At 38.9% G+C, this 24,013-nt stretch overlaps 1 long non-coding RNA gene across 1 annotated transcript; it reads right to left on the reverse strand.

Annotated features, from left to right (window-relative positions):
• Positions 1-15,818: 15,818 nt before the first annotated feature.
• LOC135288319 (uncharacterized) lies at positions 15,819-23,514 on the reverse strand. Its single transcript, XR_010351500.1, has 3 exons — positions 23,258-23,514; positions 21,319-21,445; positions 15,819-16,224 (listed from the first exon to the last, which is right to left on the reverse strand). It is a non-coding gene; the product is annotated as an uncharacterized LOC135288319 (long non-coding RNA).
• Positions 23,515-24,013: the final 499 nt, after the last annotated feature.

A 24,013-nucleotide genomic window follows, 5' to 3' on the forward strand; every position in this document is an offset into this window, starting at 1 on the left:
TATCCAGCTCCACTTCATTTTATTTAAAGGTTACATCAGGGAAGGTTTGGAATATCAGAAAATTACAAAAACTATGCAGCTTCTATCATTCATTGATGTAAAAGGTAATTTATTTTGACTTATTGGTCCTATATTTTTCCTCTTGTCATACCAGTATTAATAAGTGATTCTGTTCACTTCATTGAAGATAGTCAGTTATATGCACAGTTGGTGCCCACAGATACAGCTCCAGTGCCTTTGATTTGCAAAGCTGCAGATTTGGCCCATGTTCTCAGTGGACCAATTCCAGATACACATGAAGGTTAGAATCTAACCCAACAGGTATCCAGAACGGTTACAGTTTTAATTGTGGGAATTACTTGTGTAGGGACATTACACTGAAATTTGATTATAGCTGCTTTGACAAGTGTAACACTCTGTAGGAAAATCAATCCTGTTTCTGTAATGAAGAAAAACAAGTCATTTTCAAAAGGAAATATGATTATACATTCACAGCTTAGGTTGAAGAAACAGAAGGCAGCTTAATACAGCACAGGCTTGCTCAGAGGGAATATCCACTCGCTGAGGCCAGCATAACAAGATTGGATTCCAGTTTAATGTGGTTGTGACTCAAATCCCTTTGGAGAGTTTGTTTGACAATCTGACAAAGTTATCTCAAGAAAAATAGGTTAAAAAACATAAACTTGACTTCAGTAACTGCATTTCCTCTTCAGCATGTAGAGTATTTTGCCTGGAGGCCCCTGCAGCCCGAAGCCCCATAGGTAATACCACTTTGTGCCTTTACATAAACCAAAATGTTTTAGCAGGCATTTTGCTCCAAGAAAAGGTTTGCCATGTGATCTTAATACGGGGAAATAAGGTCTTTCTGATCTCTCTATATGAAAAAGAGAATATGAAGGAGATGAAGTGTAACTGTGGTTACTGCACGGACATGGGCTCATTTCCAGTAATTTCTAACTACTGTTTTAGTTATATTTGAGTAGATGCCTAGTTACCTCATGATGCATTTCAGAAATCCCAGTTTAAAGCTGAATCCTCACACTTAGTGTCAAAGCAGAATGTGCTAAGTGAAAGTGAATGCACAGCACTGCTCTGCTTCCATAGATGGGAAATGGAGGCCCAGAGAAATGTGCCATGTTGCCTTTGGGGCTAATTGCTTAGTCACTGGCAGAGTCGAGTCACTCCCACACTCTGTCTTCAGGCACAGTCACAGAGTAGCAATGGCAGTAATTGGACCCTTCAAGATATTACAACCTCTAACTATTCATTACTGTCCCCAGTTGTCATTTACCATCTTTCAGCGGGTGGTTACCAACTCACAGTTGAGCCACCAGAACAGATTATGTAAATCCTAGAGATTCAAAGCCTAATCAGACAGGTCTTCTCAAGTCACCTTCATCTCCTAGGAGGAAAAGCTGAGGGAGTTAAGTTTGTTCTGCCAGGAGGAAAGAACATTCCAGGGAGACCTTATTCTGGACTTTCAGTACATAAAGGCAGCCTATAAGAAACATGGAGACAAACTTTTTAGTAGGGTCTGTTCCAATAGGACAAGGACTAGTGATTTTAAATTAAAAAAGGGTCAATTTAGATTAGATATGAGGAAGAACCCTATTAGGATGTGGTTGGTGAAACCCTGGAACCATTTGCCCAGAGAGGTGGGAGATGCCCCATCTCTGGAAGTATTGAAGGCCAATCTGGACAGGACTCTGAGAAACATGATCTAGTTGAAGATGGTTATTGGAGGGGGAGTTGGGCTATATCATTTTTAATGAACCCTTCTAATGCAAACTAGTCTATAATTCTACTGTCTTATCTCTGGTTTAGGTTGAGCTGGATGAACTGAAGTAAGTGTGGCATGGGATATTTTTGGAAGCACAAAATAACATGACCATGATAACAGTATACTGTCCTATTTCCAGGGCATCAGCTGAGAAATACAGAAAACACATGAGGTCTCTGAAACCAGCTGAAGATGACCCCAGCACAATATTGCAGTGACCCAAGATGTTGATAAACAGTCAGGACAGGTCACAGGACAGAGAAAGAGGATACACACTCAGTTGAACAACTTTCACTCTGAATTCCTGCATGGCTCACTCAGATGATGAGCTGGGACCCTTCCAAAGAGCATTCTGACCTTCAGCATGGTCTTGCTGAAGTTACAAACAATCTTGCCCAAATTGATTCAGATCCAAATGCAAAGAGTCAAGAGCTGCCACCTCTCAGAAAGTTTAAGTCCCTTTCTCCTCAGTGTTCAGTAAATGTCACTGGTTGGGTGGACACCTTAATGAGAAATATTTACAAGGTAATGTTTGGGAACACTTTCTTTCAGAAGCTCTCCTCATACTCTCGATCTTCCCATATTTTAAGTGTAACCTTCTGTTGTGGCTATAGCTCTTCTCATGACCCATATGGCTCAGGAAAGAGGAACCTGTCATTTCTTGGCCTTACTGTACACCGTTGAATCAGAAAAGGTTTGGCAAAACAATTAGTTCTGTCCTCTGTTCTCTGCTCATGCAGCCCAGCATGAAACACCATACTCTGGGCATCACATCTGCACTCCTCCATCACCAGCTTGTAGCAGGAAATGGGCACTTCCAGGGGCAGAGCCAACAACAGATCCATGTTGCCACCTACGGCAGCTGGGACTGTGATGCCCTGACATGTTGTGACATTAAATCAGTGTCTTGCTTGTAACATGGTCACTGTCTAGGGTTTTTCCTGTAGTAATAATAGTCTTATAAACAGAAGCTGACTTTCCTACCACAGCGCAACAGGCCATCATCCCAAATTACACCTGAGAGATGAGAACGAATGGCCTATGGGATACACTGCACTCAGGGCACCAGCTGACATAAGCACTGTCTGATGGGCTGTGAATAATCAACAGGAGTGCATGCCTGCCTGCACCAAATTTGTATGGCCAGGTGATCCAGCAATGCATAAATCCAATCTTAGCAATCATCTGACCACAGCCTAAATACTCAATGCTTGGCTGTATCATTAATCTCACTGTGTGATTTTAGACAAGTCATTTTCCCTTTCCTGAAAATCATTTTCCCACAGCTGGAAAACAGGACATAAGAGGTTCCTGTAAGCCCATATCTCTTGGGGGCTTACTGTCCCACTGCAGGATGTAAGTAAATTCTTCTTGGTTAGAATGAGTGTTTGCAAAGAAATGGTAATAATAAAATAAAAATTAAAAAAAAAAAAAGAGAGAAGTCAAAATGGAGAACAGTTTTGTTTTAAAAGGTTGGTTGAAGGCTGTCTCCAAAAATAATGGGCTTTATTTTTATCCAGAAAACAACTCTCAGAGAAATAAATTGTCTATCTGTCCATCCACTTGATGCAATTAGTCCAAAAGAGCCCTTTCTGAGAGCTGTAATATGGAGCACAGAAATCAGCCTCAGCATTGGCAAATTCTAATACTGAAAGAATCTTTCTGCTTCTGTAATTAATTAGATTAAACTGAAATAATATTTGCAATTTTATCCATCTGTTCCTTTTTCTGTTTTCAAATGGGTTCTTCTCTTTATTACCAGACTGAAATATTTCTGTGAAGAGTATTAGGTGATTTCATATAATGTTAACCTGTGAACCATTATAAAGTTAAAAAAATAGTGTGAGAATAGTATGATGAAATTCACCTTTGTTCAGCCAAATTATTTATTTTTTAAAATTTTAAAAACTGAGAGAAAATGGCATAATATGCATCAGAAGTCACTCTAAACCATCCTTAATAGCTGTTTCAAAATTGCATCTTTTAACCTTTCAAAATAAGTTATGCTAAAGTAGTGTGCAGTGTTGAAGAAAGTATTGCATTTACTCAGACTATTTTTCTCTCACTACCAATGTCTGCCACATGCTGCCACTGTTACTATTGCCCTTAGTGATTAATGGGTTTGCCCATGTTTTGGAAGAAAAGCAGTTTTAACATTATGGGCTAGATTCATTCACATACTGGAACCCCTCAAATCCGTCTAAAGCCTGTTTTAAGCTCATACATACTTTTTGGCTTGTTCCTTTTTTCCCTTCTAAAAATGTATATCTCTGTTGCACAAAATGGGGACTGACTGTAAGTGAACTAGTCCCCATTTTAACAAAGCTGTTTAAGTTAAGACAGTTTAAATATGTGAGTAATCAATAAGCTCAGCTCCAGGGACACGAAATAAGTATGTGAATATAAAGCTCCCTGAATACATGCCTTAGCATGGCTGAGGAATGGGAAGTCTTCTTCATAAAGCTGATCCCAGAGCTGCTGAACAGTGGGGGCCTGCAAATTAAAGCAGCCACCCGTGTACTGAGCAATCTTCTCTCTAACACAACCTTATGAGTTTAGTTGTCGTGCTTTGCCCATCACCATAGCACCTGAACACATCTGGAAATTTAAGGCAACCATTTTACACTAGATTCTAAGATGAAAAATGTTTACCCTTGAGTTTTCAACCATGGAAATTTACTTACATTACTTTTTTGGGCACAAAAGGAGCACATATTGCCTTACACACCCACCCAAAAGTTGATGATTTCAAAAAACCCCAGGCCTAGAGAATATGAAGGAAATGTATTGTTCAAATCAAGGTTAAATTTATAATGCGCTTTGATCTTCTACTAAAAAGTAACAAATTAAGAACATTATCTTATGCCTACTACAGATTTAAAAATATTAAAAATTGAGAAACTCCTTTTACTCATAAGGATCTAATGTCTTTTACTATTGTACAGGATTATTTCTTGATTAATATCACATTTACTAGCATTTTATCCAGCAAAGGTTTAAATGTCTCAAAGAAGATATTTTACAGTTTATATCATTCTGTCAGTGCTGAGATAATGGTGTTACTGGTGTTGCATAAAAATCACTAAATAAGTATTAAAAGTAAGTGGAAATCTTTCTTGTCATTTCCAATGACAAACAGTCTGCCATGTGCTCATCCATGTGTCTGAATTTGAGCTGGTATTTCAGATTGTGAATTTCAGTAAGTCTTTCAGGTAAAAAGAGAGTAAGTCTCTGTCAAAGCACTAAGTGTAAAAAAAAAAAAATTACCACAACCACACAAAACTCCCTCTTATTTCTGAATTATATTTAGGGCAGCAGATATTTTCAGATAACAAATCTGACCCAGTGGTCAATCAAACCCTTTCTGTGAAAGCTGTATGTGCCAAAGATTTTTATTATTATTATTATTATTATTATTATTATTTCTTTATTACAATGAAATGGTGAATCTTTTTTATTCTGTTTATTTTTTTCCCTTATACTTGTTTGCTTTAAAAATATGGGTAAAATCCTGCACAGCTTAAGCCCCTGGGAGATTTACCAAGATATCAGTCATCTAGTGCAACTTCCACACCATAATGTAAGTATTGTGGATGTTGAATCTTAAATAAAAACATCCTCTTTCCAAATGCTCTTTAGACACTAAAATTAAACAAAATTTAAAAAGCAAAACAGTCATGCCTAAAAACCTTTTTTCCCCTAAAGATTAGACAGTTTTTGCTCCTGACTCTTCCAATGTTATAATTTAAACACTTTTTCGGTTCCTACAGGCAAGCAAGACAGGACCTGAACAGTGAACATAAAATCCTTGCTTTCTTCTTGCCTCCTTTTGAAAAATGCCTATCAGACAGTCTTTATATGCATAAAAATACATTTTAAAAAGCAAACAAATCCATTATTTTTACGGGTCATGATTAAGACTTCAATTAGTTGGCTTACTCAGTTAATTCAACTTTCAGCTAACGTTTCATTTTTGAGCAAGAGATATTGATTCATTCACAGATTCATTCATTCCTAACAAGCAGTTCTACTCTATCCTTTAAACAGAGGTTTTTCACTTTTCTTAAATCATATCTCTTTCTATTTTCAGGGGATTTTAGTGTTTGCCTATGCATATAGATCATAGACACTTTTGATTTAGATGGCACCTACATGGAAGCACCAAATGATACTCCCTTTTCCATCAGCTGGTGAGGCATTTCAAGAGCATTGAGGCAAGGCAAATTTAAGTTGTGACATTGTAATAAGAATTCTTGTGAAGCACGAAATGCTCAATAAATGAAAAAGGTATCTCTTGAGGAACAGCTGAAAGCCATCTATACTCAGACATTTCTCTAGCATAAGAAAAGCAGAATGAGAAAATTTATTGTTGCTATTTTTATTGATTAAACTTCATGTTAAATTTGAAGTAAGTGTATTCAATGACAGTGTAGTCTCTGGAACTACTGTCTAATCCAACTAACTTGAGGATAAACTCACAGTTATTCAGATAATGTGTATTCAGTAGCTGTTAGCTGTGACACAGACAGAGATACAGCATAAGAAAATTTGGGAGGGGAAGGATTCTTTATGTTGGGAAGAAGCTTGCAATTTTGCATGACAGGACATGCAAAATACTCTTCTATTAAATAAAATTAGTAATATGTGAGAGCTAGTGAAGGAATAGCTGACAAATGGGCAAATGGGTTATAAATCTTTCTCCATCTGCTACATGCAAAGCTTGAAGAATACAGATTCATCTCAGAAGACAGACAGGTATTGTATTATGTTTGTGTAGAAAAAGTCTTGCGGATGAAAGGAAAGATGCAAAACCCAGCATTACCTACACACAGGCATATGAGATGGATTTCAGAAAAGCTGATCACCTTTTTATTAGGAGACTTAAGTCTGACAACTTCTTTTTTTAAATTGTATAATTTAAATGGCATTATATGGCATTTTGCCCCTCACTTAGGCAATTTCTGTTTCTTTCCATGAGTTAAGCTAGATCAGGCCCATGCCACAGCCTCATGTCCCCTAATAAAACACAACTAGGGACTACCTAGGCCTGACTCTGTCCCTGCCATTAAAGGCACAAAAGCCTCACTTACAGACAGACAAGTAGAGCTGGGGCAATCTGATTCCACCTGACCTTTCCCTTGGAGCACATGAAGGACATCTCTTATTTTGCTCCAAAGAGAGAGGCTCCGGCCTTGGGTAGTAATTCTGATCCATCCTCCTTATTTTCACTAGTAGAGTTCAAAAGTGGCTCCTCTGCAAATACAGGGGTTTTTTTCCACTGTAAAAGGTAGGTATTATTTATTATTCCACACTGCTTTGCAATGTTCATCACAGACATGGAGTCTCGTCTCATTTTTCTTGTCATCCTATGAGTGACCCCAGGGGAAAGGCAGGCAACTCTCTTGTAGCTTGGCCCTCACCTCTTCAGTGACAGCAGCTCAGAGGACTGGTTCAAGCTCTGAAGAAGCAGCATATGCTTCCTCTATCAGAAGTTGAATGTACACTTCTTCCAATACATCTGAAAAAGGTTATTTATAGCATGTGCTTCTAGAAATGCTGTGTGATCTGTACAGGGCTCTTCTGAACTGGATTTGTCCCTGGCTTCAGATGTGAATTAAGCTTTTCTGACTATTCAGTAGTTTAGTCTTCATCTTCTAATATATCACTCTTTTCTCTCTGAACTGAGGGGGAGGATGGAAAGCCTTTCTTTCCAGGCCCGTGTGTTTCCCTGTATGGAAGGAAATCTCCTGCAGATCCAGTAGTGGGCTTTGTGTTCATTTTAGGTTGGTGGGCTGCAGGTTTGCCAAGCCTGAAATTCAGACTCAAAGAAGGCATTTTTTATGTTCTCTCACATCTTGTTATCTCTTCCCTGCTCCATAGAACATTTGGTTCTTACTTTAGAGCATCAATCTCTGATATCTATATGAAATGCTTCCTGTACACTGTTTCATTTATCAGACCATAAGTCATCTAAGTTAAGGAGGACTCCTTTGTAAACTTAGTCTAATGAGTAAAGGACCTGAATTTCATGCAGACCAGCTGTATGATAAAATCAAAAGTTAATATTACCTACTATGTCAGCTGCCTAGTCCAAATTTACTGTGTTTAGTTGAACAGTGATAAATTAAACTACCTGGTATAGCAGATCCCCTTTTCTTTCCAAAGCATCCATCACTCCTCCCTCAAATAATATTATATTTATGGGGATTTTAGGTATTCACCTACAGCCACCATAGAGCAAGATGTAAATGGGGACAACTGCAAGAGGAAAGACAAACTGATAGATTGTTAGACAGACTGAATCAGTTTGCAGAGTTGACAATTATATTCATTAACTCAATCAGCCTTCTGTTAATAGTGTGGGTTTGATTGCCGTCTTGCCTACAGGTAAATCTCCATCAAAATTACAACCATCAGTTAGTCCTCATTTTTAGAAACTATATGTGAAAAAAAAAAATTAAAAAAAAAATATCTGTTGCCGTATCCTTTCTTCCAGCAGCAAAAAGCTGCTCCAAAAGCCACGGGAGGTGCGGAGCCACAGTGACCTCAGCCGGCGCTGCAGGGACCGTGCGGCACGGGCGGCCCGGCGGGGATCGCGTCCACAGCTGTGCCGTGCCGTGCCGTGCTTCCAGCGGCGGCGTGCCCTGCATTCTCCCGCCCCCTGCCACTGCTCTTGCTCCCCGATAAAGATCCAGGTGCGGGATCTGACATGTCAGACCGGGCTGAAATATTTTCCAACTCCTCATCCTCAGACCCTCTGAGAAACAGGGTTCAGGATGGCCACACCTCCAGTGTCGCTGGGTAAGGATGTACAGCAGTAACTAGGCAGATGTTGGCTGGTACCAGCGAGAACAGTGTATTATGGGCTAAAATTAATATTACTATTTTTGCAGGAACTTGTAGCAGGCTTTTTGAAACTGTCCCCTAACATATACTAATAAACAGCACATATGCTGATGTCAGCCTCAAATTTAAGGTCTGTGGTGACATGAAAAAAATTATTCTCAGTAAAATTCTCTATGAAGTAAATTGATTTCATAAAAATGTCTACACTTTACAAAATTATATATCTGATATTCTTATACTGTGAATTCTCAAGTCATAGTACATAACTATTCAGTACATCTTCATTAAAAAAACAATGCTGTTAAGGGCACTAACATACACATTCCAAGGTGAATGGTGATCATTTCTGTCCAGGCACTCATTTTCATATTTCTGCACACATTTTGTGCTAATTTTTTGAACTGAGATCATTATGTTTGCAAATAACAGGATCATCGTTTTCACCTAAAAGCATCTTTTAGTTTCGCTTGTGAAGTTTCCATCATTTAAAAATACATCATGTGTTGCTGAAGCCATATAAATGTGAGTCAGTCTTAGTTTTGTGGATAATAGAAACATATTTTTTCTACTGATAAGGAATAAAACCAAGATATTTTATTTCTCAGCACAGCAAATAAACTGTGTGTAGACCAGAATGTACAGATTGTACACTCAGCTAAGACAAATGCATCTTGTTCTATTTACACTCATGAGCTATTGTAGATTTCCACCAACCCAAGAATCAAGCTTCCTGTGTGTTCAGGGGCAAGGTCTCTGTAGTCCACAATCCTCATAAAATCTAAGCCATCTTTTCCTGGCCCAGGTTCACATGCTGTTCAACAGAAAGCCTGTTGTTGGGAGCTGGAGTAGGTCAGAGCAGCATGCTGTGCTGTAAGAAAAGGTCACTCAGAGGGCTGAAGACAGGGCAGTTGAGGTTGGAAAGTGGGAAGAGCAATCTGGGAATGGGGCACAACCAGTGTTCACAGTGAACTAGTTCACATCAACTCTGTGACAAAGTTTCCAGGGAGCCACAGTTTCACCCTGAAGCTATTTCTCATTGAAGAAAATTTTGAGAAGTGATTCTGTACCCCTTATTCAGAAGAAATTCTCTAAGAACTTACACTGCTGTAGAGAGATATGACAATTTTTTTGCCCGATATGGTGAATCTGGGCCCTTTAGATCTGACCACTTGTGTCCAGAAGCTTTAAACCTGAACTGCATTTGTTTTACACAGCCACAAGCCAGTAGTGCAAGTTTCCTTTCCCCTTTTTGAATTTAGGAATTTGGCTTGTTGGTTTGGTTTTTCTACTTGCATCATCTGGAGAACTGGAAATGATGCAGAGGTTGTCCACCTGTCAGAAAAATGTAATTTTTTAGTCAAATTCCACCCTACTATCAGGAGAATAGACATTTCCTTTCTATCTGCAGCCTAAGTCAGTTTTCTTTTTTGTGCTTTAATGTGCTTCTGACCAACCAAGGGTTTTTTTGATGTTTTTTTTGGCAGAGTGGATGTTGGCTTATTGGTTATGAGAGCCTGTACAATCACTGCGGTGGAAATAAAAAGCCCTGACACTAGAGCAGTAGAAATAACAATGTTGGTTTCTTCCCACTAAGTGGAAATAACATGCTTTGTTCCACCAATTTGAGGTACAGAATACCTGACATGAGATGGTGTATAACATTTTGCATTTTTTCTGGGAAAATGTCTCAGCCACACTGCACTGTGCCAAAGCGAAACTGCACCAAAAATGACCAGGTAAAAGGTCAATGATAACAGGACAGATTCTCAGGGATGAGGTAAATTGGAAGCATGATGTTTGCAAGGACTTGTATCAATTGATAATGTGTCCCAAAACACTTATTTCACTGACTAGCTAATAGTCAGATCTTGAGCATTGGGCACAAATACCCCTGTGTGAAATCTTTTAAAAGACTGTCTCTAAACTCCAAAAAAAAAATATATAATGAGTGATAGACACTTTCAATAACTGATCACATATAACTGACAGGAAGGAATGGTGAGCTCAGTTGAATAAATCATGCAGCTTGCTGAACTTGATAGCATCATATATTTTTAAGGTAAGCCCTCATGGATTTTGAATAAATCTAGGAATCACTCAGAAAAAGGCATACTTTTGCCTGTTCCTTATCTCACTGTATTGAGGTAATAAAAAGCCAATAAGTTGCCAGATTCACCTATTTCTTTCACTGTCTCCTTTGCAATTCTGCATGGTTACAGATAATAAGGAACAAAATCTTTCTACTACTGACTTGCAACATCATTTTTAGTATATACTCTCTTAAAGGACTTAAAAATATCTGGAGTTAAAAAGTATTCTAAAATTTTAGAGGGACCCTAGATGTATTAAGATTAATGCAAACATGAGGAAATACAAATATCTACTTCAGTGGACAGTGAATCAGGACTGACCTAATGCGGGAGAGGCTGAACAGGACAAGAGTATTTTAAAAATACATCAATCAGAAGCATTTCCATGAGGAAATTTTAAAACATAATTCCTAAAAAGGAAAAATAAATTATTCTTTTTAAGGTTTTTCCATTCCCTTTTCTCCACAAATTTTTAAATATTTTTATAGTCTCATTTAGAGTAAATCCTACAAAACTGTTGTCCAAGACTTCTTGAACTTTCCTTCCTATTTGTTGGCAATTGAAACTGAAAGCAAGTGTCACTTGGCATATCCAGTGGGAATATCCACTGGGGTCAGCAGTACCTTCGTTCAGACCCTGGGACTTCGTGCCAGCTTTGTGAGCACAGATGGGGCTGTACAATGGCGGGGGACCAGCCTGGTTACATGTCTGCCTCTCTCTCTCCCATGACACCGAGTACGAGCAGGGCACTGGGCAGTGCTGGTGAAGCCAAGGGGAGCACCTTTGAATCACCCCAGTCATTGGGCTGCCCTCCTGTTAATGGCATGGCAACAGCAAATTTAAAATCAATTGCCATTATATAACACTCTCCATTTGTCAGCTCACAAGACAGATGTTTCCACTTTTCTGTGTTGGTTAAGCTGGAGCATAAATAACTGACTTTCCACAGATTATCCATAACCTCTGTATTAATTAAATAACAGACTGAGACCTCAGCAGGCAGAAGTGGTCTGGGGACTGTGGCATTAGCCCAGCATGAGAAAGACTCATGCTCTTCTGCTATGTTTTCCTGGGTAACCTTGAGGAAACCACTTACTTACCCTGTTGTGTCCTGTTTGGCCAAACTGAACAACTAACCCTTCCTTGTTCCACAAGAGGGTTTGGTGTAAGAGTAACTATATCAAAGGTAAGAGCACACAGTCTGTGTATTGGCATGATATACATGTCTTATAGTGCAATTACAGTTATAAGATGGTTTTTGAACTTTGGTCTGGTCACCTTTCATCTTCCCTTGAAATAAACTGGGTTTTTTGCTGAAGTATAAGTCTATGCAGTCTTCACAAAAATCTGATCAGAGTATTTGTTTGAAATTTTTCCCAGACTGGCCTGAAGTAAAAGAGAGACATGTGAGGGGAAGATGAAGCTATATATGGATGCTTTTCTGTTACAGCTCCTGGATCAGATTCTCAGCTGATAGAGATACAGGGTAATTGGATTACAATTAATATAAATCTCCTAATTGATACCACCTAAGAATCTAGTCCCATCTTATAAAATCAGACTTTTTTGCAGAGGACTGTGATTCTTATAATGTTTTTTTTCTGTCTGTCTGTTAAAAGATGTAATGAGAATACAGAACAAGCTTTAACAGTGAACTTCTGGGCTTTTCTGAATTTCAGTTTACTCTTACTGTAATATCTTTTTTTATGTCACAACTAGACTGCAGATAGAAAGGCTGACTGTGTCGAGGGAATTTGGTGTTTTACATTTAGAAGGAACATTTAATGAATTATGCTGCCCCCAGATAACCCCTATTTCATTTGTATATAATGCTCAGGGCTAAGGATTGTCTTCCTGATCCTTCTCAGATGTTAGGCAATACAATTCAAGAGTGGTCACACCCTTACTTCAATTCTGCAAGTGCTGAGTGCCTTAACTCCCACTGAGGACATAAAATGGCTTAAATACAATAATAATCTTAAATTTATCAAAGGCATAAAGTTCAGAGTGAAATCAAGTACTTAACTTTTTTTCTTTGTGTGGTTAGCGTGCAAAACATACATAAACCTGACCTTTTAGTAGTCTACTATTTGGTTTGTTTGATATTAGTACTTAATTGTTAGATTTTTTTCTTCATGAAAAGTACTCTAAAACATTAAATTGCTTATAAATATTCTGCCCCCTTAATCTCTGGAGGTATTAGTGACTCAGCTCCCACTAACTGGACTTGTCAGTTAGCAATTCCACATCTTCAGGAGAGGAAGAACAGGTATTTAAGTTGATGTCAGAAAAAAACTAAGAGGAATACATCAAATGCTATATTGGTAAATGAAATAGTATTGGTCTTCGGAACAAATTACTTAACAACTTTTCAGTAAAAAAAATTGAAAAACTAACCAGACATCAGGCTTCAGGGTAGAAGTTTGTTGTCTGTCAGGGTCAGTGAAAAGATTTCTCCCCCTTTCCCTCTGTCAAGACACTGGTATAATTGGCTCCATGCATTATGGAAAGTAGCAGCTCTCCCTGTGGCACGAGGCAATTGCCAACAGCCTCTGGAAACTGGGGTTACCCCCAACATGCTTACATGCTTCACATCCTAAGTCTCCATTTCATGTTTGCTTCTATTTTGTTTGTTTTTAAAATACACTTATTATTTGCAGCTATCAACACATGGGCATATTTGTACCTACATATAGGTACCTATTTGTACATATTTGTACTTTATGACATCTGGATTCTGTATGGGTAATGGAGCACATGTTGGTTCTGTCCTATGCTCTCTGCCCTGGAGCAACAAGTGCTGCTGTTCAAAAGGCTCTTACTTTGTGGTTCTACCGAAGTGGGAATGCAAGGGGAAAACAGGTGGAAGAAAAATATCAGTGCTACTCAAAAATGTTCATGTCTTATTCCAACACTTGGAATTGAGTTTCCTTCTTGAAACTACCATATCAACTGAAAATGCTTAGTGATTCATTCAGAATCCTAAGGAGAAGGAAATCCTATGAAAACACACTCATTGGGCATTCCAGGCTCAAATGGGCTTCCACTGTTTACAAGAGGAGTTTTGCCACCAGTTCAAATGAGAGTTCTTGGGATAAGCCTTCTGCAGCCACTGATCCTTCCTTTGTTCATTCATATGATAACAAAACCACACTAAAACAGAAGGGAAGAAGTACTTGGAGCTCTGAGGAAACACGGGGCAGATCCTCGGGTAACTAAATTAGCCCAGTTCCACTGTAGCCAGTGATGTATATTGTTTTCACTGAAGTTACCCCAATTTTTCCTGTCCAAGGCTCAGGCTGACAGTGTTTGAACCTATCACTGTTCCATCGGCTGCTGCTCTCTCTGTACATCAGGGTGGGGTAGAAATCAAAGGGCAAATGCAGTCTTTGGGCAACACTCCAGAAGTGTTACATTATGTATTAAAAAATGTAAATTATTTTCATTCATTTCTCACAGGCTAGTTTTACAGAGATGTGTAGCTGCAGCTGGATACTGCTTGTAGCAGTTAAATTTTATGGTTGTTGTGAGGGTCCAGTCACTTGGAGGGATTGCAAGTGCAGGTGCTTGGTCTTTGCAGCCACACCTGAGTCATGGTGGCTTTCACTCACCTGCTTAACCTCACAGAGAGGCAGAAACTTTTCACCTGGCTTGACCTCTCCCAAAAAATTGTCATTTTGCCAATGACCAGAAGATAAGTTTATTTTGCAAGCATGAAGTGGTATTCACAATATTTTTAATGATCATTCATCCATAGATATTTCTGATGGGTAGTAAAGATTGGTCATTTCTAGCCCACAGGCCAAGATGCTATGGCTGTGAGCCCAAACTGTAGTAGCTTGGCACTTAACTGTGTTTTCTGCATACCTTTAAGATACCTGAATTCCTTCAAATGCAAAGCAATTAAAGATATTCTGTTAGCTCTCTGCTGAGTGTTCAAGGAACTATTACACACTGACAACTGATCTCCAAGTTGCATAGACTCTCTCTAAGCTTGCCTCTCAGCCTCTTTCCTCTCTTTACTTAAACACTGCATCTCTGTAGAAAGCTGATACAGCCCAGTCCCAAGGCCTAGCATATGAATTAAGAGTTGTACAACAATCAAAATCCCAAGAAAAATTGATTTGCAGTGCATGCAGTAGACATATAAGGAAATGCTCAGCAGGATCTGAACAGGTTTTGTCATTCCAATTAGGGATAATGATAGCTGCTGCATTGTAGCTGCACTTCCTTACTCAGGCAAAGTCCTGCTCAGCTTAATGTCATCCAGTATAAGAGGACTGACAAATTCTGGTGAAATAACTAAATACTATGGTACTGCTCTGCCCCAGAAGAAACAGGCTTACTGTGTCTTTGAATAACTGAAAATTGCAGAGTTATGTTTTGATAAGCCCAAGAAGTTAGTGCAAGACCATAATCTGAAAACATACAAGCCACCAGCTATTCTGCCTTTTAATCATTAAATATATGATATCTACATTCACAAAGGGTTGCTCTTAAAACTTTTCTATGGCTCCACATGTCCCATGCTTCTGAGAGCAGTTCTCTTCCGTTACCTGGGACAGCAAACTCAAGCATGGTTCAGTTTCCAGCCTCCATCAACAGCAGCTCAGCTCACAAACACCAATCAGTCTTCATGGCTAATTTCAATGAGCACAGCAGGCTTTGAAATAGGATGGTGGAAGGGTGGTCTTTCCATCTCCACTAGAATAAGGGCCATAATCTTCAGCAAAAGGACAAAGCAGACACCCAGGGACAGTGACCCCTTAAACTACCTCAGCAAGCACTGGCAGGGGCCATCTGAGCACACCCTGAGGGCTCACCACTCTCCCTGTGAAGAATTAGAGCAGACAGCTTCTGTACCCTCCGTTTTCATCTTACCTTACCCCATGCTGATTTCTCCACACAGACAGGCCTTTGGCTGCCCTTTAGAGTCTGCTTGCTCCACGGATATTTGTTAGTCAACTTTAAACTGTGAGGAGTAAGAATTGGCATCAAAGATGCCCCTGTTATTTAGAGACTGCTTCTGGACCCTGACCATATTACAAAGCTAAACAGAAAATCTTGCTGACATCTGGGAACCAAAATTTTTTTGGGTCAAGCTGATTTGTGTTCACTGCAACCTACTTATGATATATTTAATTAGTCCATACTTCAGGGCTGCTGTCAATCAGTTTCTTCTGTCAATTGGACACAGATGGAGCTGAGTTGCTGGGGGAGGTAGTAGATATTCCTGACACTACTGAGGAAGATCAGCATGTCTTTTTCACACTCACACCATTAAACCCATCACCAAATTCAATAATAACATGCTAATGGTTTGGTAACAGCATATTTAAGGACAGAATTTTACTTCAGGAAATTACCTGGGAATATCCTTCCTCCTCTGGAGATTGGGGGCATGGCCCACAGTCCCATATCTTCCTGGGAAGATCTGGAAATGCCACCTAAGAAATTGCTACTTCACCCAAAATATTGGCAATGTCTTTTATTTCATCTCTTCCTTACCTGTAGAAACATTTTATAGGTTTATAATCATTATAACAATTGTAAGGTCTCTTGCTCAGAGGTCTTAAAGAGTGTTTCATAAATTTTTGTTAGTCTGTTTTAAAGGACTGTCTACAGATGCAAGACACCGATTTCATGATGCAGTTGGTTGCTTTATATTCCTCCTTTCCTAAATGAACAAAAGCTCAAAGACAAACCTGGGAGGCACTTCATCTTTTCCAAAATAAAAGGAGCTTAATTTCTAGGTTTAGGGTGAGTCAGGCAAACAATGCATCTGATTTTATTTCCCATGGCAAATGGACAGTTGATGATCTTATTCACCTGGTCTTTTCCACTGAAAGATCTCAAAGAAGCAGACTGCATTATAAATGGTAGAGAAAAATGATAATCCCAACGCTGTCTCCTGCTTCTAAATGATGATGTGCAAGGCACATACATAACTTCTTGGCAAGGATCCATTTGTCAAAATAAGAGAAGCCAACTGCATAAGGGAAAGAGACGATAGATCTTGACAAACTTGTAGATGCTAGCAAAAATGGAAACAAGAAGTTGCTGTGACTGATGTATTAATGTAACACTGCCAGAGTACTAGCTTCAAAAATTAACAGCTGTTGATGCTTTTGTGCCTAGTCAAAAGAGCAAGTGTCATGATTTCTGCTATGTTTGACATTTTCTATAGTTTCTACTCAATTTTAATCTCTGTGTAATACTCAATGCTCAGCTTTCTACAAGAAAGACAGAATAAGTAAGATTCCCACAAATGGGATAATATGTTTGAAGACAGCTGACCTTAGAAAAGAGATAGCAGAGATGAAAATTTCTTGACATTTTTATGAACTCATCATTTTTGCCATTTAATATATAAAAAGAAAAACCTATTTCCACTGATTGATTACTTTAATGAATAAATGTACTCAGTGATTTGGTAGCTTGAGTGGATTAAATTTCCCTTGCTGGCAGGAACTGGCCTTAGATGAAAGTGTTTTGAGGGTTTATTCCTTTTTGCCACACCAAAAAAAAAAAAAGGAGAGAGAACATAGAAAATCAGTCTGAATTTCAAACCATTTGATCTCTGTGTATATTTTGTAAACCACCGTCTGAACCTCTGTGAGCTCCCAAGAAGTAAAACTCAATTACAGGCCCCCAGACTATAGGCTCAAATAATTCTAAACCAGATATTTCAAAATGCCATTGATGTGTTGAACACCCAGCAGCTTATAACCATAACCTGCTTCCTTTGCATTACACTTCCTTGCTGTAATCAGTTCAAATACTCATCATCACATAATCCTCGCTACTCACCTCCACAAAATGCTTTCCAAAACAGCAGTAAATAAACATTTGATTAAAATAAATGTCTCTGTCACCATATATGGTTTTGGCAAGTTTTGGATGGAGAGTAGAAGCAAGACTGAAGGTCATGACAGGGAGGAACAGGGAAAAGGAGAGACCAGTACAAAAACTGAAATTTAAAAAAGACCAAACCAAAACCAAAAACCACCCAAACACACAGGAAAAGGAGGAATTGTGTGATTTTGCAGAGGTGCTGGAAGACAAGAAAATATGCTATTTGTGACCCTGTTTTCTTCTGGTAGATCCATTATGAAACTCATGGCTTATGGTCAACAAAAGCTGAAATTTTTAAACTCATAAGGTTTGTGTGTAACTCTTTCCTGCAATCCTGTGTAAAGTGCCATGAATTGCAGTAGCAGAGCTTCATCTGACATCTCCATACTAACACAGATTTCCCTTTAGGAGAAGTATGTGCTATTGTCAAACTAACACACTTGCCAAAAGCTAAACGTAAATTTCCTCTCACAAAGGCAGCCAACCACAGACAGAGCTGGTGTTGGCCTGGGTCTCTAAATTATATTCCAAACACATTTTACCTTTAAGAAAGTTGCTTTCCTGGAAAAATATGCATTTAAAAGTTATCTAAGGTAGTGTCTAATTCCAATTCTATATTTTTAATTTGTTATCTTACTTTGTAGATCTGTGTCTCCAGCAACTAAAAGTTAAGAGACCAAGCAAAGAGAAGCAAAGAACAAATGCAGGAACCTTCATTTTTACTTCCTATTTATTTCCAATAACAATATCAGCTTCAGGGAGCTTTGCTGTAAATAAACCCTGCAACTGCATGTATATGAAAGAGACCTCAAACTATGGTCAGTCATCAGCTCCATATTTTCATTTGTCAGATTGTGGCCTGATGTTTTCTCCTGTTGTCTTCATGCAACTTGTCTCAAACCACATTTGCAGGAGGAAGGGTTTCTTAGCTTTCCTTTGGGGCTGGCTGCTACTCAGGGAAGGAGCCTCTCAGTGTTCATGTCTGGATAAACATACCTGCCTATTCACTCTGCCAAGTCTCTATTGCTCTTTTCTAATTTTCCTGTTCTGAAATGTTTCCTAGTTTTAGTAAGTGGTTCCTAAGTGGCTCAAAAAGAACAAAAGACAAATGTGTTTGTGTGTAGGATTTGCTCGTTCCTATTCTATTAGAGGAAACGTACAGGTACTTTACTATAGGAAGTGTCAGACGGTTGGATTAGGAACTATCTAAACCTGATTCCTTTTTTTTTTTTTTTTTTTTTGGTTACTGTTTTAACTACTGCATTCTCTAAATACTAAAATATACAGGATTATTCAAAGTGGGATTTTCCCATTGCTAGTCTCAAGAGTCCCAACTATTTCACTACTCGGTAAGACAATTGAAACTACATAAGCATTTGTTTTTTTCATAATTCTCAACTGATACAGACTACAAGTAGCAGTAGTTTAGAGGAGTGTAGAAAAAAACCCCATGTTTCCCATGTTTTCTGGATAACCATTTGTTATCCAGAGATATGCTGATTAAGTTTAGATGAACTGGCAATAAAAACTGCTTTGCTTCTACAGAAGTACTTGAGCCCTGAAACAGATATAAGAAATTACCTAAGATCCTCAGTAGAAACTTGCTTTATCTGTACCAATAACTATATTAGCATGAGTCTGTCTGTAGAGTAGCTGTGTCCTTAAAATCTGAAGAATACTTGATCATTAAAATCAAAGAGGTGTACCAGTTCAGAAATTCTCACACCAGAGCAGGAATCCTAAATGCATCTGACTGCAACTCAACACTGAGGAAACTTTTTGTCTGAGACAGGAAAAGCAATTGATGGCCACTCATGGCTTTCCTACAACTGCCACTAATGGAAAAACACAGAACTACAGGAAAGACTATTTTAAAAAGTGGCTCGTTCTTAGAGCCCTGTGAGACTCACCTATGACATTAGCATAATCTGATAGTGATATGACATCTCCTTTCAAATCCACCCTTTCCTCAAGGACATCAGGAGAGGTGAAAGCTGACAGCATTTCTGTTACAGTGACAGAGCTGTGGGTCAGGCGAGCACCACAAGTTTACACGAGGGCTGAATTTGACCTTGTGTCACAACAGCTCCCAAAGGATCCTCCAGTAAGCAATAATGTATTCAAGGCTGTACATACTGGCATTGCAATGAGATCACCACTTTAAGGGCAATGTTGAGGGCATCTTTCATCCTGGGGCATCACAGAGCATTGGAAAGATGTTCTGCTACAAAAAATTTGCGACAAGCTGCCATCGTCTCCTGCAGGGCAAATACAGGAGTCTACTGTTGAAGACAAGCCATCAGAGCCTGCCTCAGGTGCTGACAGCACTTCTTTAACACATCCACTCCTCTAACACAAGCCTTATTCTCAGCAACAGCTGCTACTGATCGAGCTGTTACTGTTTGGGCATCTTCTCCTTGTCGGCTAAAAGGCAAAAGCAAATCTGTCAGAAACAACATGGCCTAGCATCCTGTGGGCAGAGGGCTACATCAGCTTCTAGTCCGCTGACTGCATGCTCATATCTGTACTATCACACTCATAGTACAGCCAGCCAAATGTGCTTTGTAGAGGCCTGGGGAAGACCAATTGATCTTTTGGAGGCAGGAGAGAGGCTGTGTGATGAATGGGCAAGGCTCGCTTCCAGCCCCCTGACCTGCCTGCCATCTAGTGTATATTCAGGACATAATTCTAGCTCAGCACAGCCACAGCTGGAGAACAAAGAACAGAATTAGTCTGGACAAACGTGGCACGTTACTGATAGGGTACACTGAAATTGCTTAACCTTTTCATCCAGGACTCTGCATTATGTAATTAGGGCATACCCCCTAAAAACAGCTTCTTGACAGCAAGCAATTCACTTACAATGATCATGTTCTCAAAAACACAACAGTCTAAACCCAGCACTTACTTATCTGTAAAAGAAGCCACAGATTATATTTCATTAACCAAATGTACCACATTTACACATGATAAACCAGGTGTAGTTTTCTAGGTATAGCACTTTTTAAATCTGTCATCTGCTTCATCTATTTAGCTGTCAGGGACAGAACTGCTTGTGCCAGTTACACACGAATGCTAAAAAAACCAGTGGTCCCCTGCTGAACCAAACCATAGCATTCAGGCTGGTATGTCAGACACAGTTCGTTCTTCTCTATGCCATTTTTTGTAAGCCTGAATTTCCATACACCCAGAAATAATGGTTGCTTTTCTTTAATGATATCTTCAAATTTGGAAGGCAAGTGAGAAATAAAGGCTAGTAAATTTGACTTAAGAGGATAAAGCTGAGAGCAGAATATGTCTCTACAGAGCTCTCAGTAAATTTTTTGTGTAGGTCCATATTTTCTTGTCTCAGGGAAATAAACCTCGTAACAATCCATGCTTAAGTGTTGACTCTTTCCTTATTGAAGAATAAAGTTTCCTGAGATTTCTGTCAAAAAAAAATATTCCAAAGGAACATCAAGGAGACATTTTTTATAGATTAATATATGTGTTTATGAATACATACACACTCTGTTGATTGGTCTCCAAATCCATGGAAAACAGTCAAAATTATTTTGGAATTATCAAGCCCAAACTGTCACCTGTGTTCAACAATTGTTAAATTTCAAAACTGAATCACAAAGTTTCTGAGACCCAAAAGTAGATATGCTTATAAGAGACAAAGTTCAGGGAACTCTGAGCTATGCACAAGTGAGTCAGGTCTGGGAACACTTTAGGCATGGTGGTGTGGAGCTGATTTCCTCTTACCTGGGTTAATTAGTTTTTATGCAGCAGTGCAGTAATGCAGCTATCCTGCCTGTGGATCTGGCCCTGTCTTGCAGCTGATGCCCTTAACTCACTGCAATGCCTGGGCAGCACCGTGACTTGCAATTGTCTTTCATGGAACAGAAGTGAAAAAGAAAACAATAACTTTTATGATGATCAGTGACTAATCCTGTTGTTGATCTGACTGAAATGAATATAAACATATGAATCTCTTGCTAAATTAAAGGCATACATGTGCATAAGGTCAGTATTTTCAGAAGTATGACAAATGTCCCTTTCCCTGCTTTCGGTGGTGCTCTATCACAGCAGTAATCACACAGCAATGTTTCCTTCCCTGTTTCCTTCAATATGCACTTAGACTAAAATCAGCTGCTGGGACAGTAACCTCCCTGAGTGCCTGCCTGCAGAAAGGTTTCTAACCAGCAGTCCTTTTGTCAGTGTAACCTAGTGGAAATGAGACAAAAACAAAAAATTGTGGTGCCTCTTAGGTTTTAAATATTGTTTTGGAGTTGTTTTCTGCCTGACACATACAAGAATGGCTAAATTTTAACACAGACCTAGGGCTCATGTTTCTCTTATAGAGCACAGGGTTGAGTAGAAAAAAATGAGAAGCTGAAGCAGAGGAGAGTTGGCTGTTACGAGAACTGTTCTTTTCATGTGTTCGATTTTTGAAGAGCACTTTGGAAAAAAAAAAAAAAGGCAATTTCCTCTCTGCTTCGTTCAGCCACTGCAGGAACCGGGAACAAGTCTGCATCTTTCAGTTTGTCTGCACAAGTTCCTCTCTTTTCAATGAGCAGAATGGTCTCAATCTCTTTTTCTTTTTTTTCTCTCTTAAGCTAAATGAATGTCCTGATCACACAGGCAGTGTAAAGGGTATCACCCATAAACGTTTAGCCAGTTTCTTACCCACATTTAAAAATTAATGGTGAAACCTTGCTGCAGCACCCTGCTCAGGAAATTTTTGTAAGGTTTGGATTAGGAAGGTCCTATTGGTCCTGTGAGTGGGAAATAACATGGTATACCGACATTTTTATTTCAACAACTGTGTGAAAGTGTCCATTGGGCAAACCTGGCTCCTCCACCTCCCTGGGGGTACCTGTGAATAAACAAGCCTCAAGGAGAGCGTAGTTCATTGTGCAAAGCAAGGACACAAAATGTGAAAAAGACCTCTCTGCTTCTGGTTTGGGGCAAGGGGAGGAGGCCGTGCAAACGAGATCTCCATGCCCCAGGGAAGTGGGCTGAGGAAGGAGTGGTACTCAATTATAACCTTGGCCTCCCTGTGGAAGAGGATGGCAGGGCTACAGCCACTGTTGCTGAAGTTAAGAAGATGGAAGGAAAACTGGATTTAAATTGTAAGTGCAGTGGGTTCAAGGCACAGGGCAGAAAACACTCTCCATTTGTATAAAATATAGATTTGTATGTAAATATTCAACAATAGCTTCTGTCGTAATGAATAAGAAATAAATTGCTTATTTGATGTATGATAAAACCACTATTCTGCACAGATGATGCAGATGACATTTGATTTATATTGTCTTGCAAAAGCTTCAGACAATTAAGGAGAAAACTGTTCTGAGACTTATTCCATCGACAAAATTCTGGTACAGCTAACAGCAATATGATTCACACAAGGATCGTCTGGCATGTGAAGCTTGTTTTAACAGATACCAATGTGACATACATAAAGCTGTCAGGCTTTCTCCAAAGGACAGTCATCCACTTCATGTTTCAAGTGGCAAATTAATTATATTTGACATTTAATTTATAACCTAAGGTATTTTAGATTCGGAACTTGACTATGACAACAGCAGATTAGAACAGGGCCCTGTTTGACAGAATCGATTTTTCAATTTGTTTTCCTTGTATGTGAGGGTCTTGATTCAGATTTTGTGTCTCGAGCTTGCGTACAGGACAACGATACCTCTAAGCAAAGAAGGCTTCGTTCACCTCCTCCCCCAGCCATTTCGTGGTGAATTATTTTGCACTCGGAAGCAAGTTTCCTCTGCAGCCCTAATCACAAAGCTCCACCTAATGGAATGAAGGGAGAACTGTGCCCAGAAAAAGAAAGGGAGAGAGACTTTGCTAAACACTGCTATCAAGGGAAAACTACTACACAACCGTAAGCAGTTAATCTCCTCCATCTAATTTATAAATTCTCCTTTTCCAAGGTCTTTAAAACTTTGAGGTTTGAGGGTAGAAAGTCATAGCGAAAAAAAAAAAAAAAAAAGAGCAAAGCAAGCAACCACCCAACAACCCCCAGGTTTAATCTGACTGAAATTGTGACCTTTTTATTTTAACTGATAGATACTCCAACACATCAATACTAATATTTTACATATCTTCTAGGATCCATAGCATCTAAAAATTATAAATATATAAAATAACCTGTAAGTGTAGGCGTATATTTACTGATAAATGGTTCTTTTACAAAAGCAAAATTACTCAATAATGAAACTATCAACTAGCTTTCAAAAAGGGGGAAAAGCATTTCTTTCCATTTTCCCACTGAAAAGGAAGCCTTCTGTACCATTTCAGATCATTCATTGATATCACAGAGCTGGAACACTACTGGAAATATAATTTTGAAATATAATTTTGAAATATAATTTTGAAATATAATTTCAAAATATTGCTTAAAGAAATGAGCTGATTAATTTGAAAAAGCTCTGCAAAGAGC

Source organism: Passer domesticus, chromosome 1, assembly GCF_036417665.1.
Source record: "Passer domesticus isolate bPasDom1 chromosome 1, bPasDom1.hap1, whole genome shotgun sequence".
Classification (NCBI taxonomy): Eukaryota; Metazoa; Chordata; class Aves; order Passeriformes; family Passeridae; genus Passer; species Passer domesticus.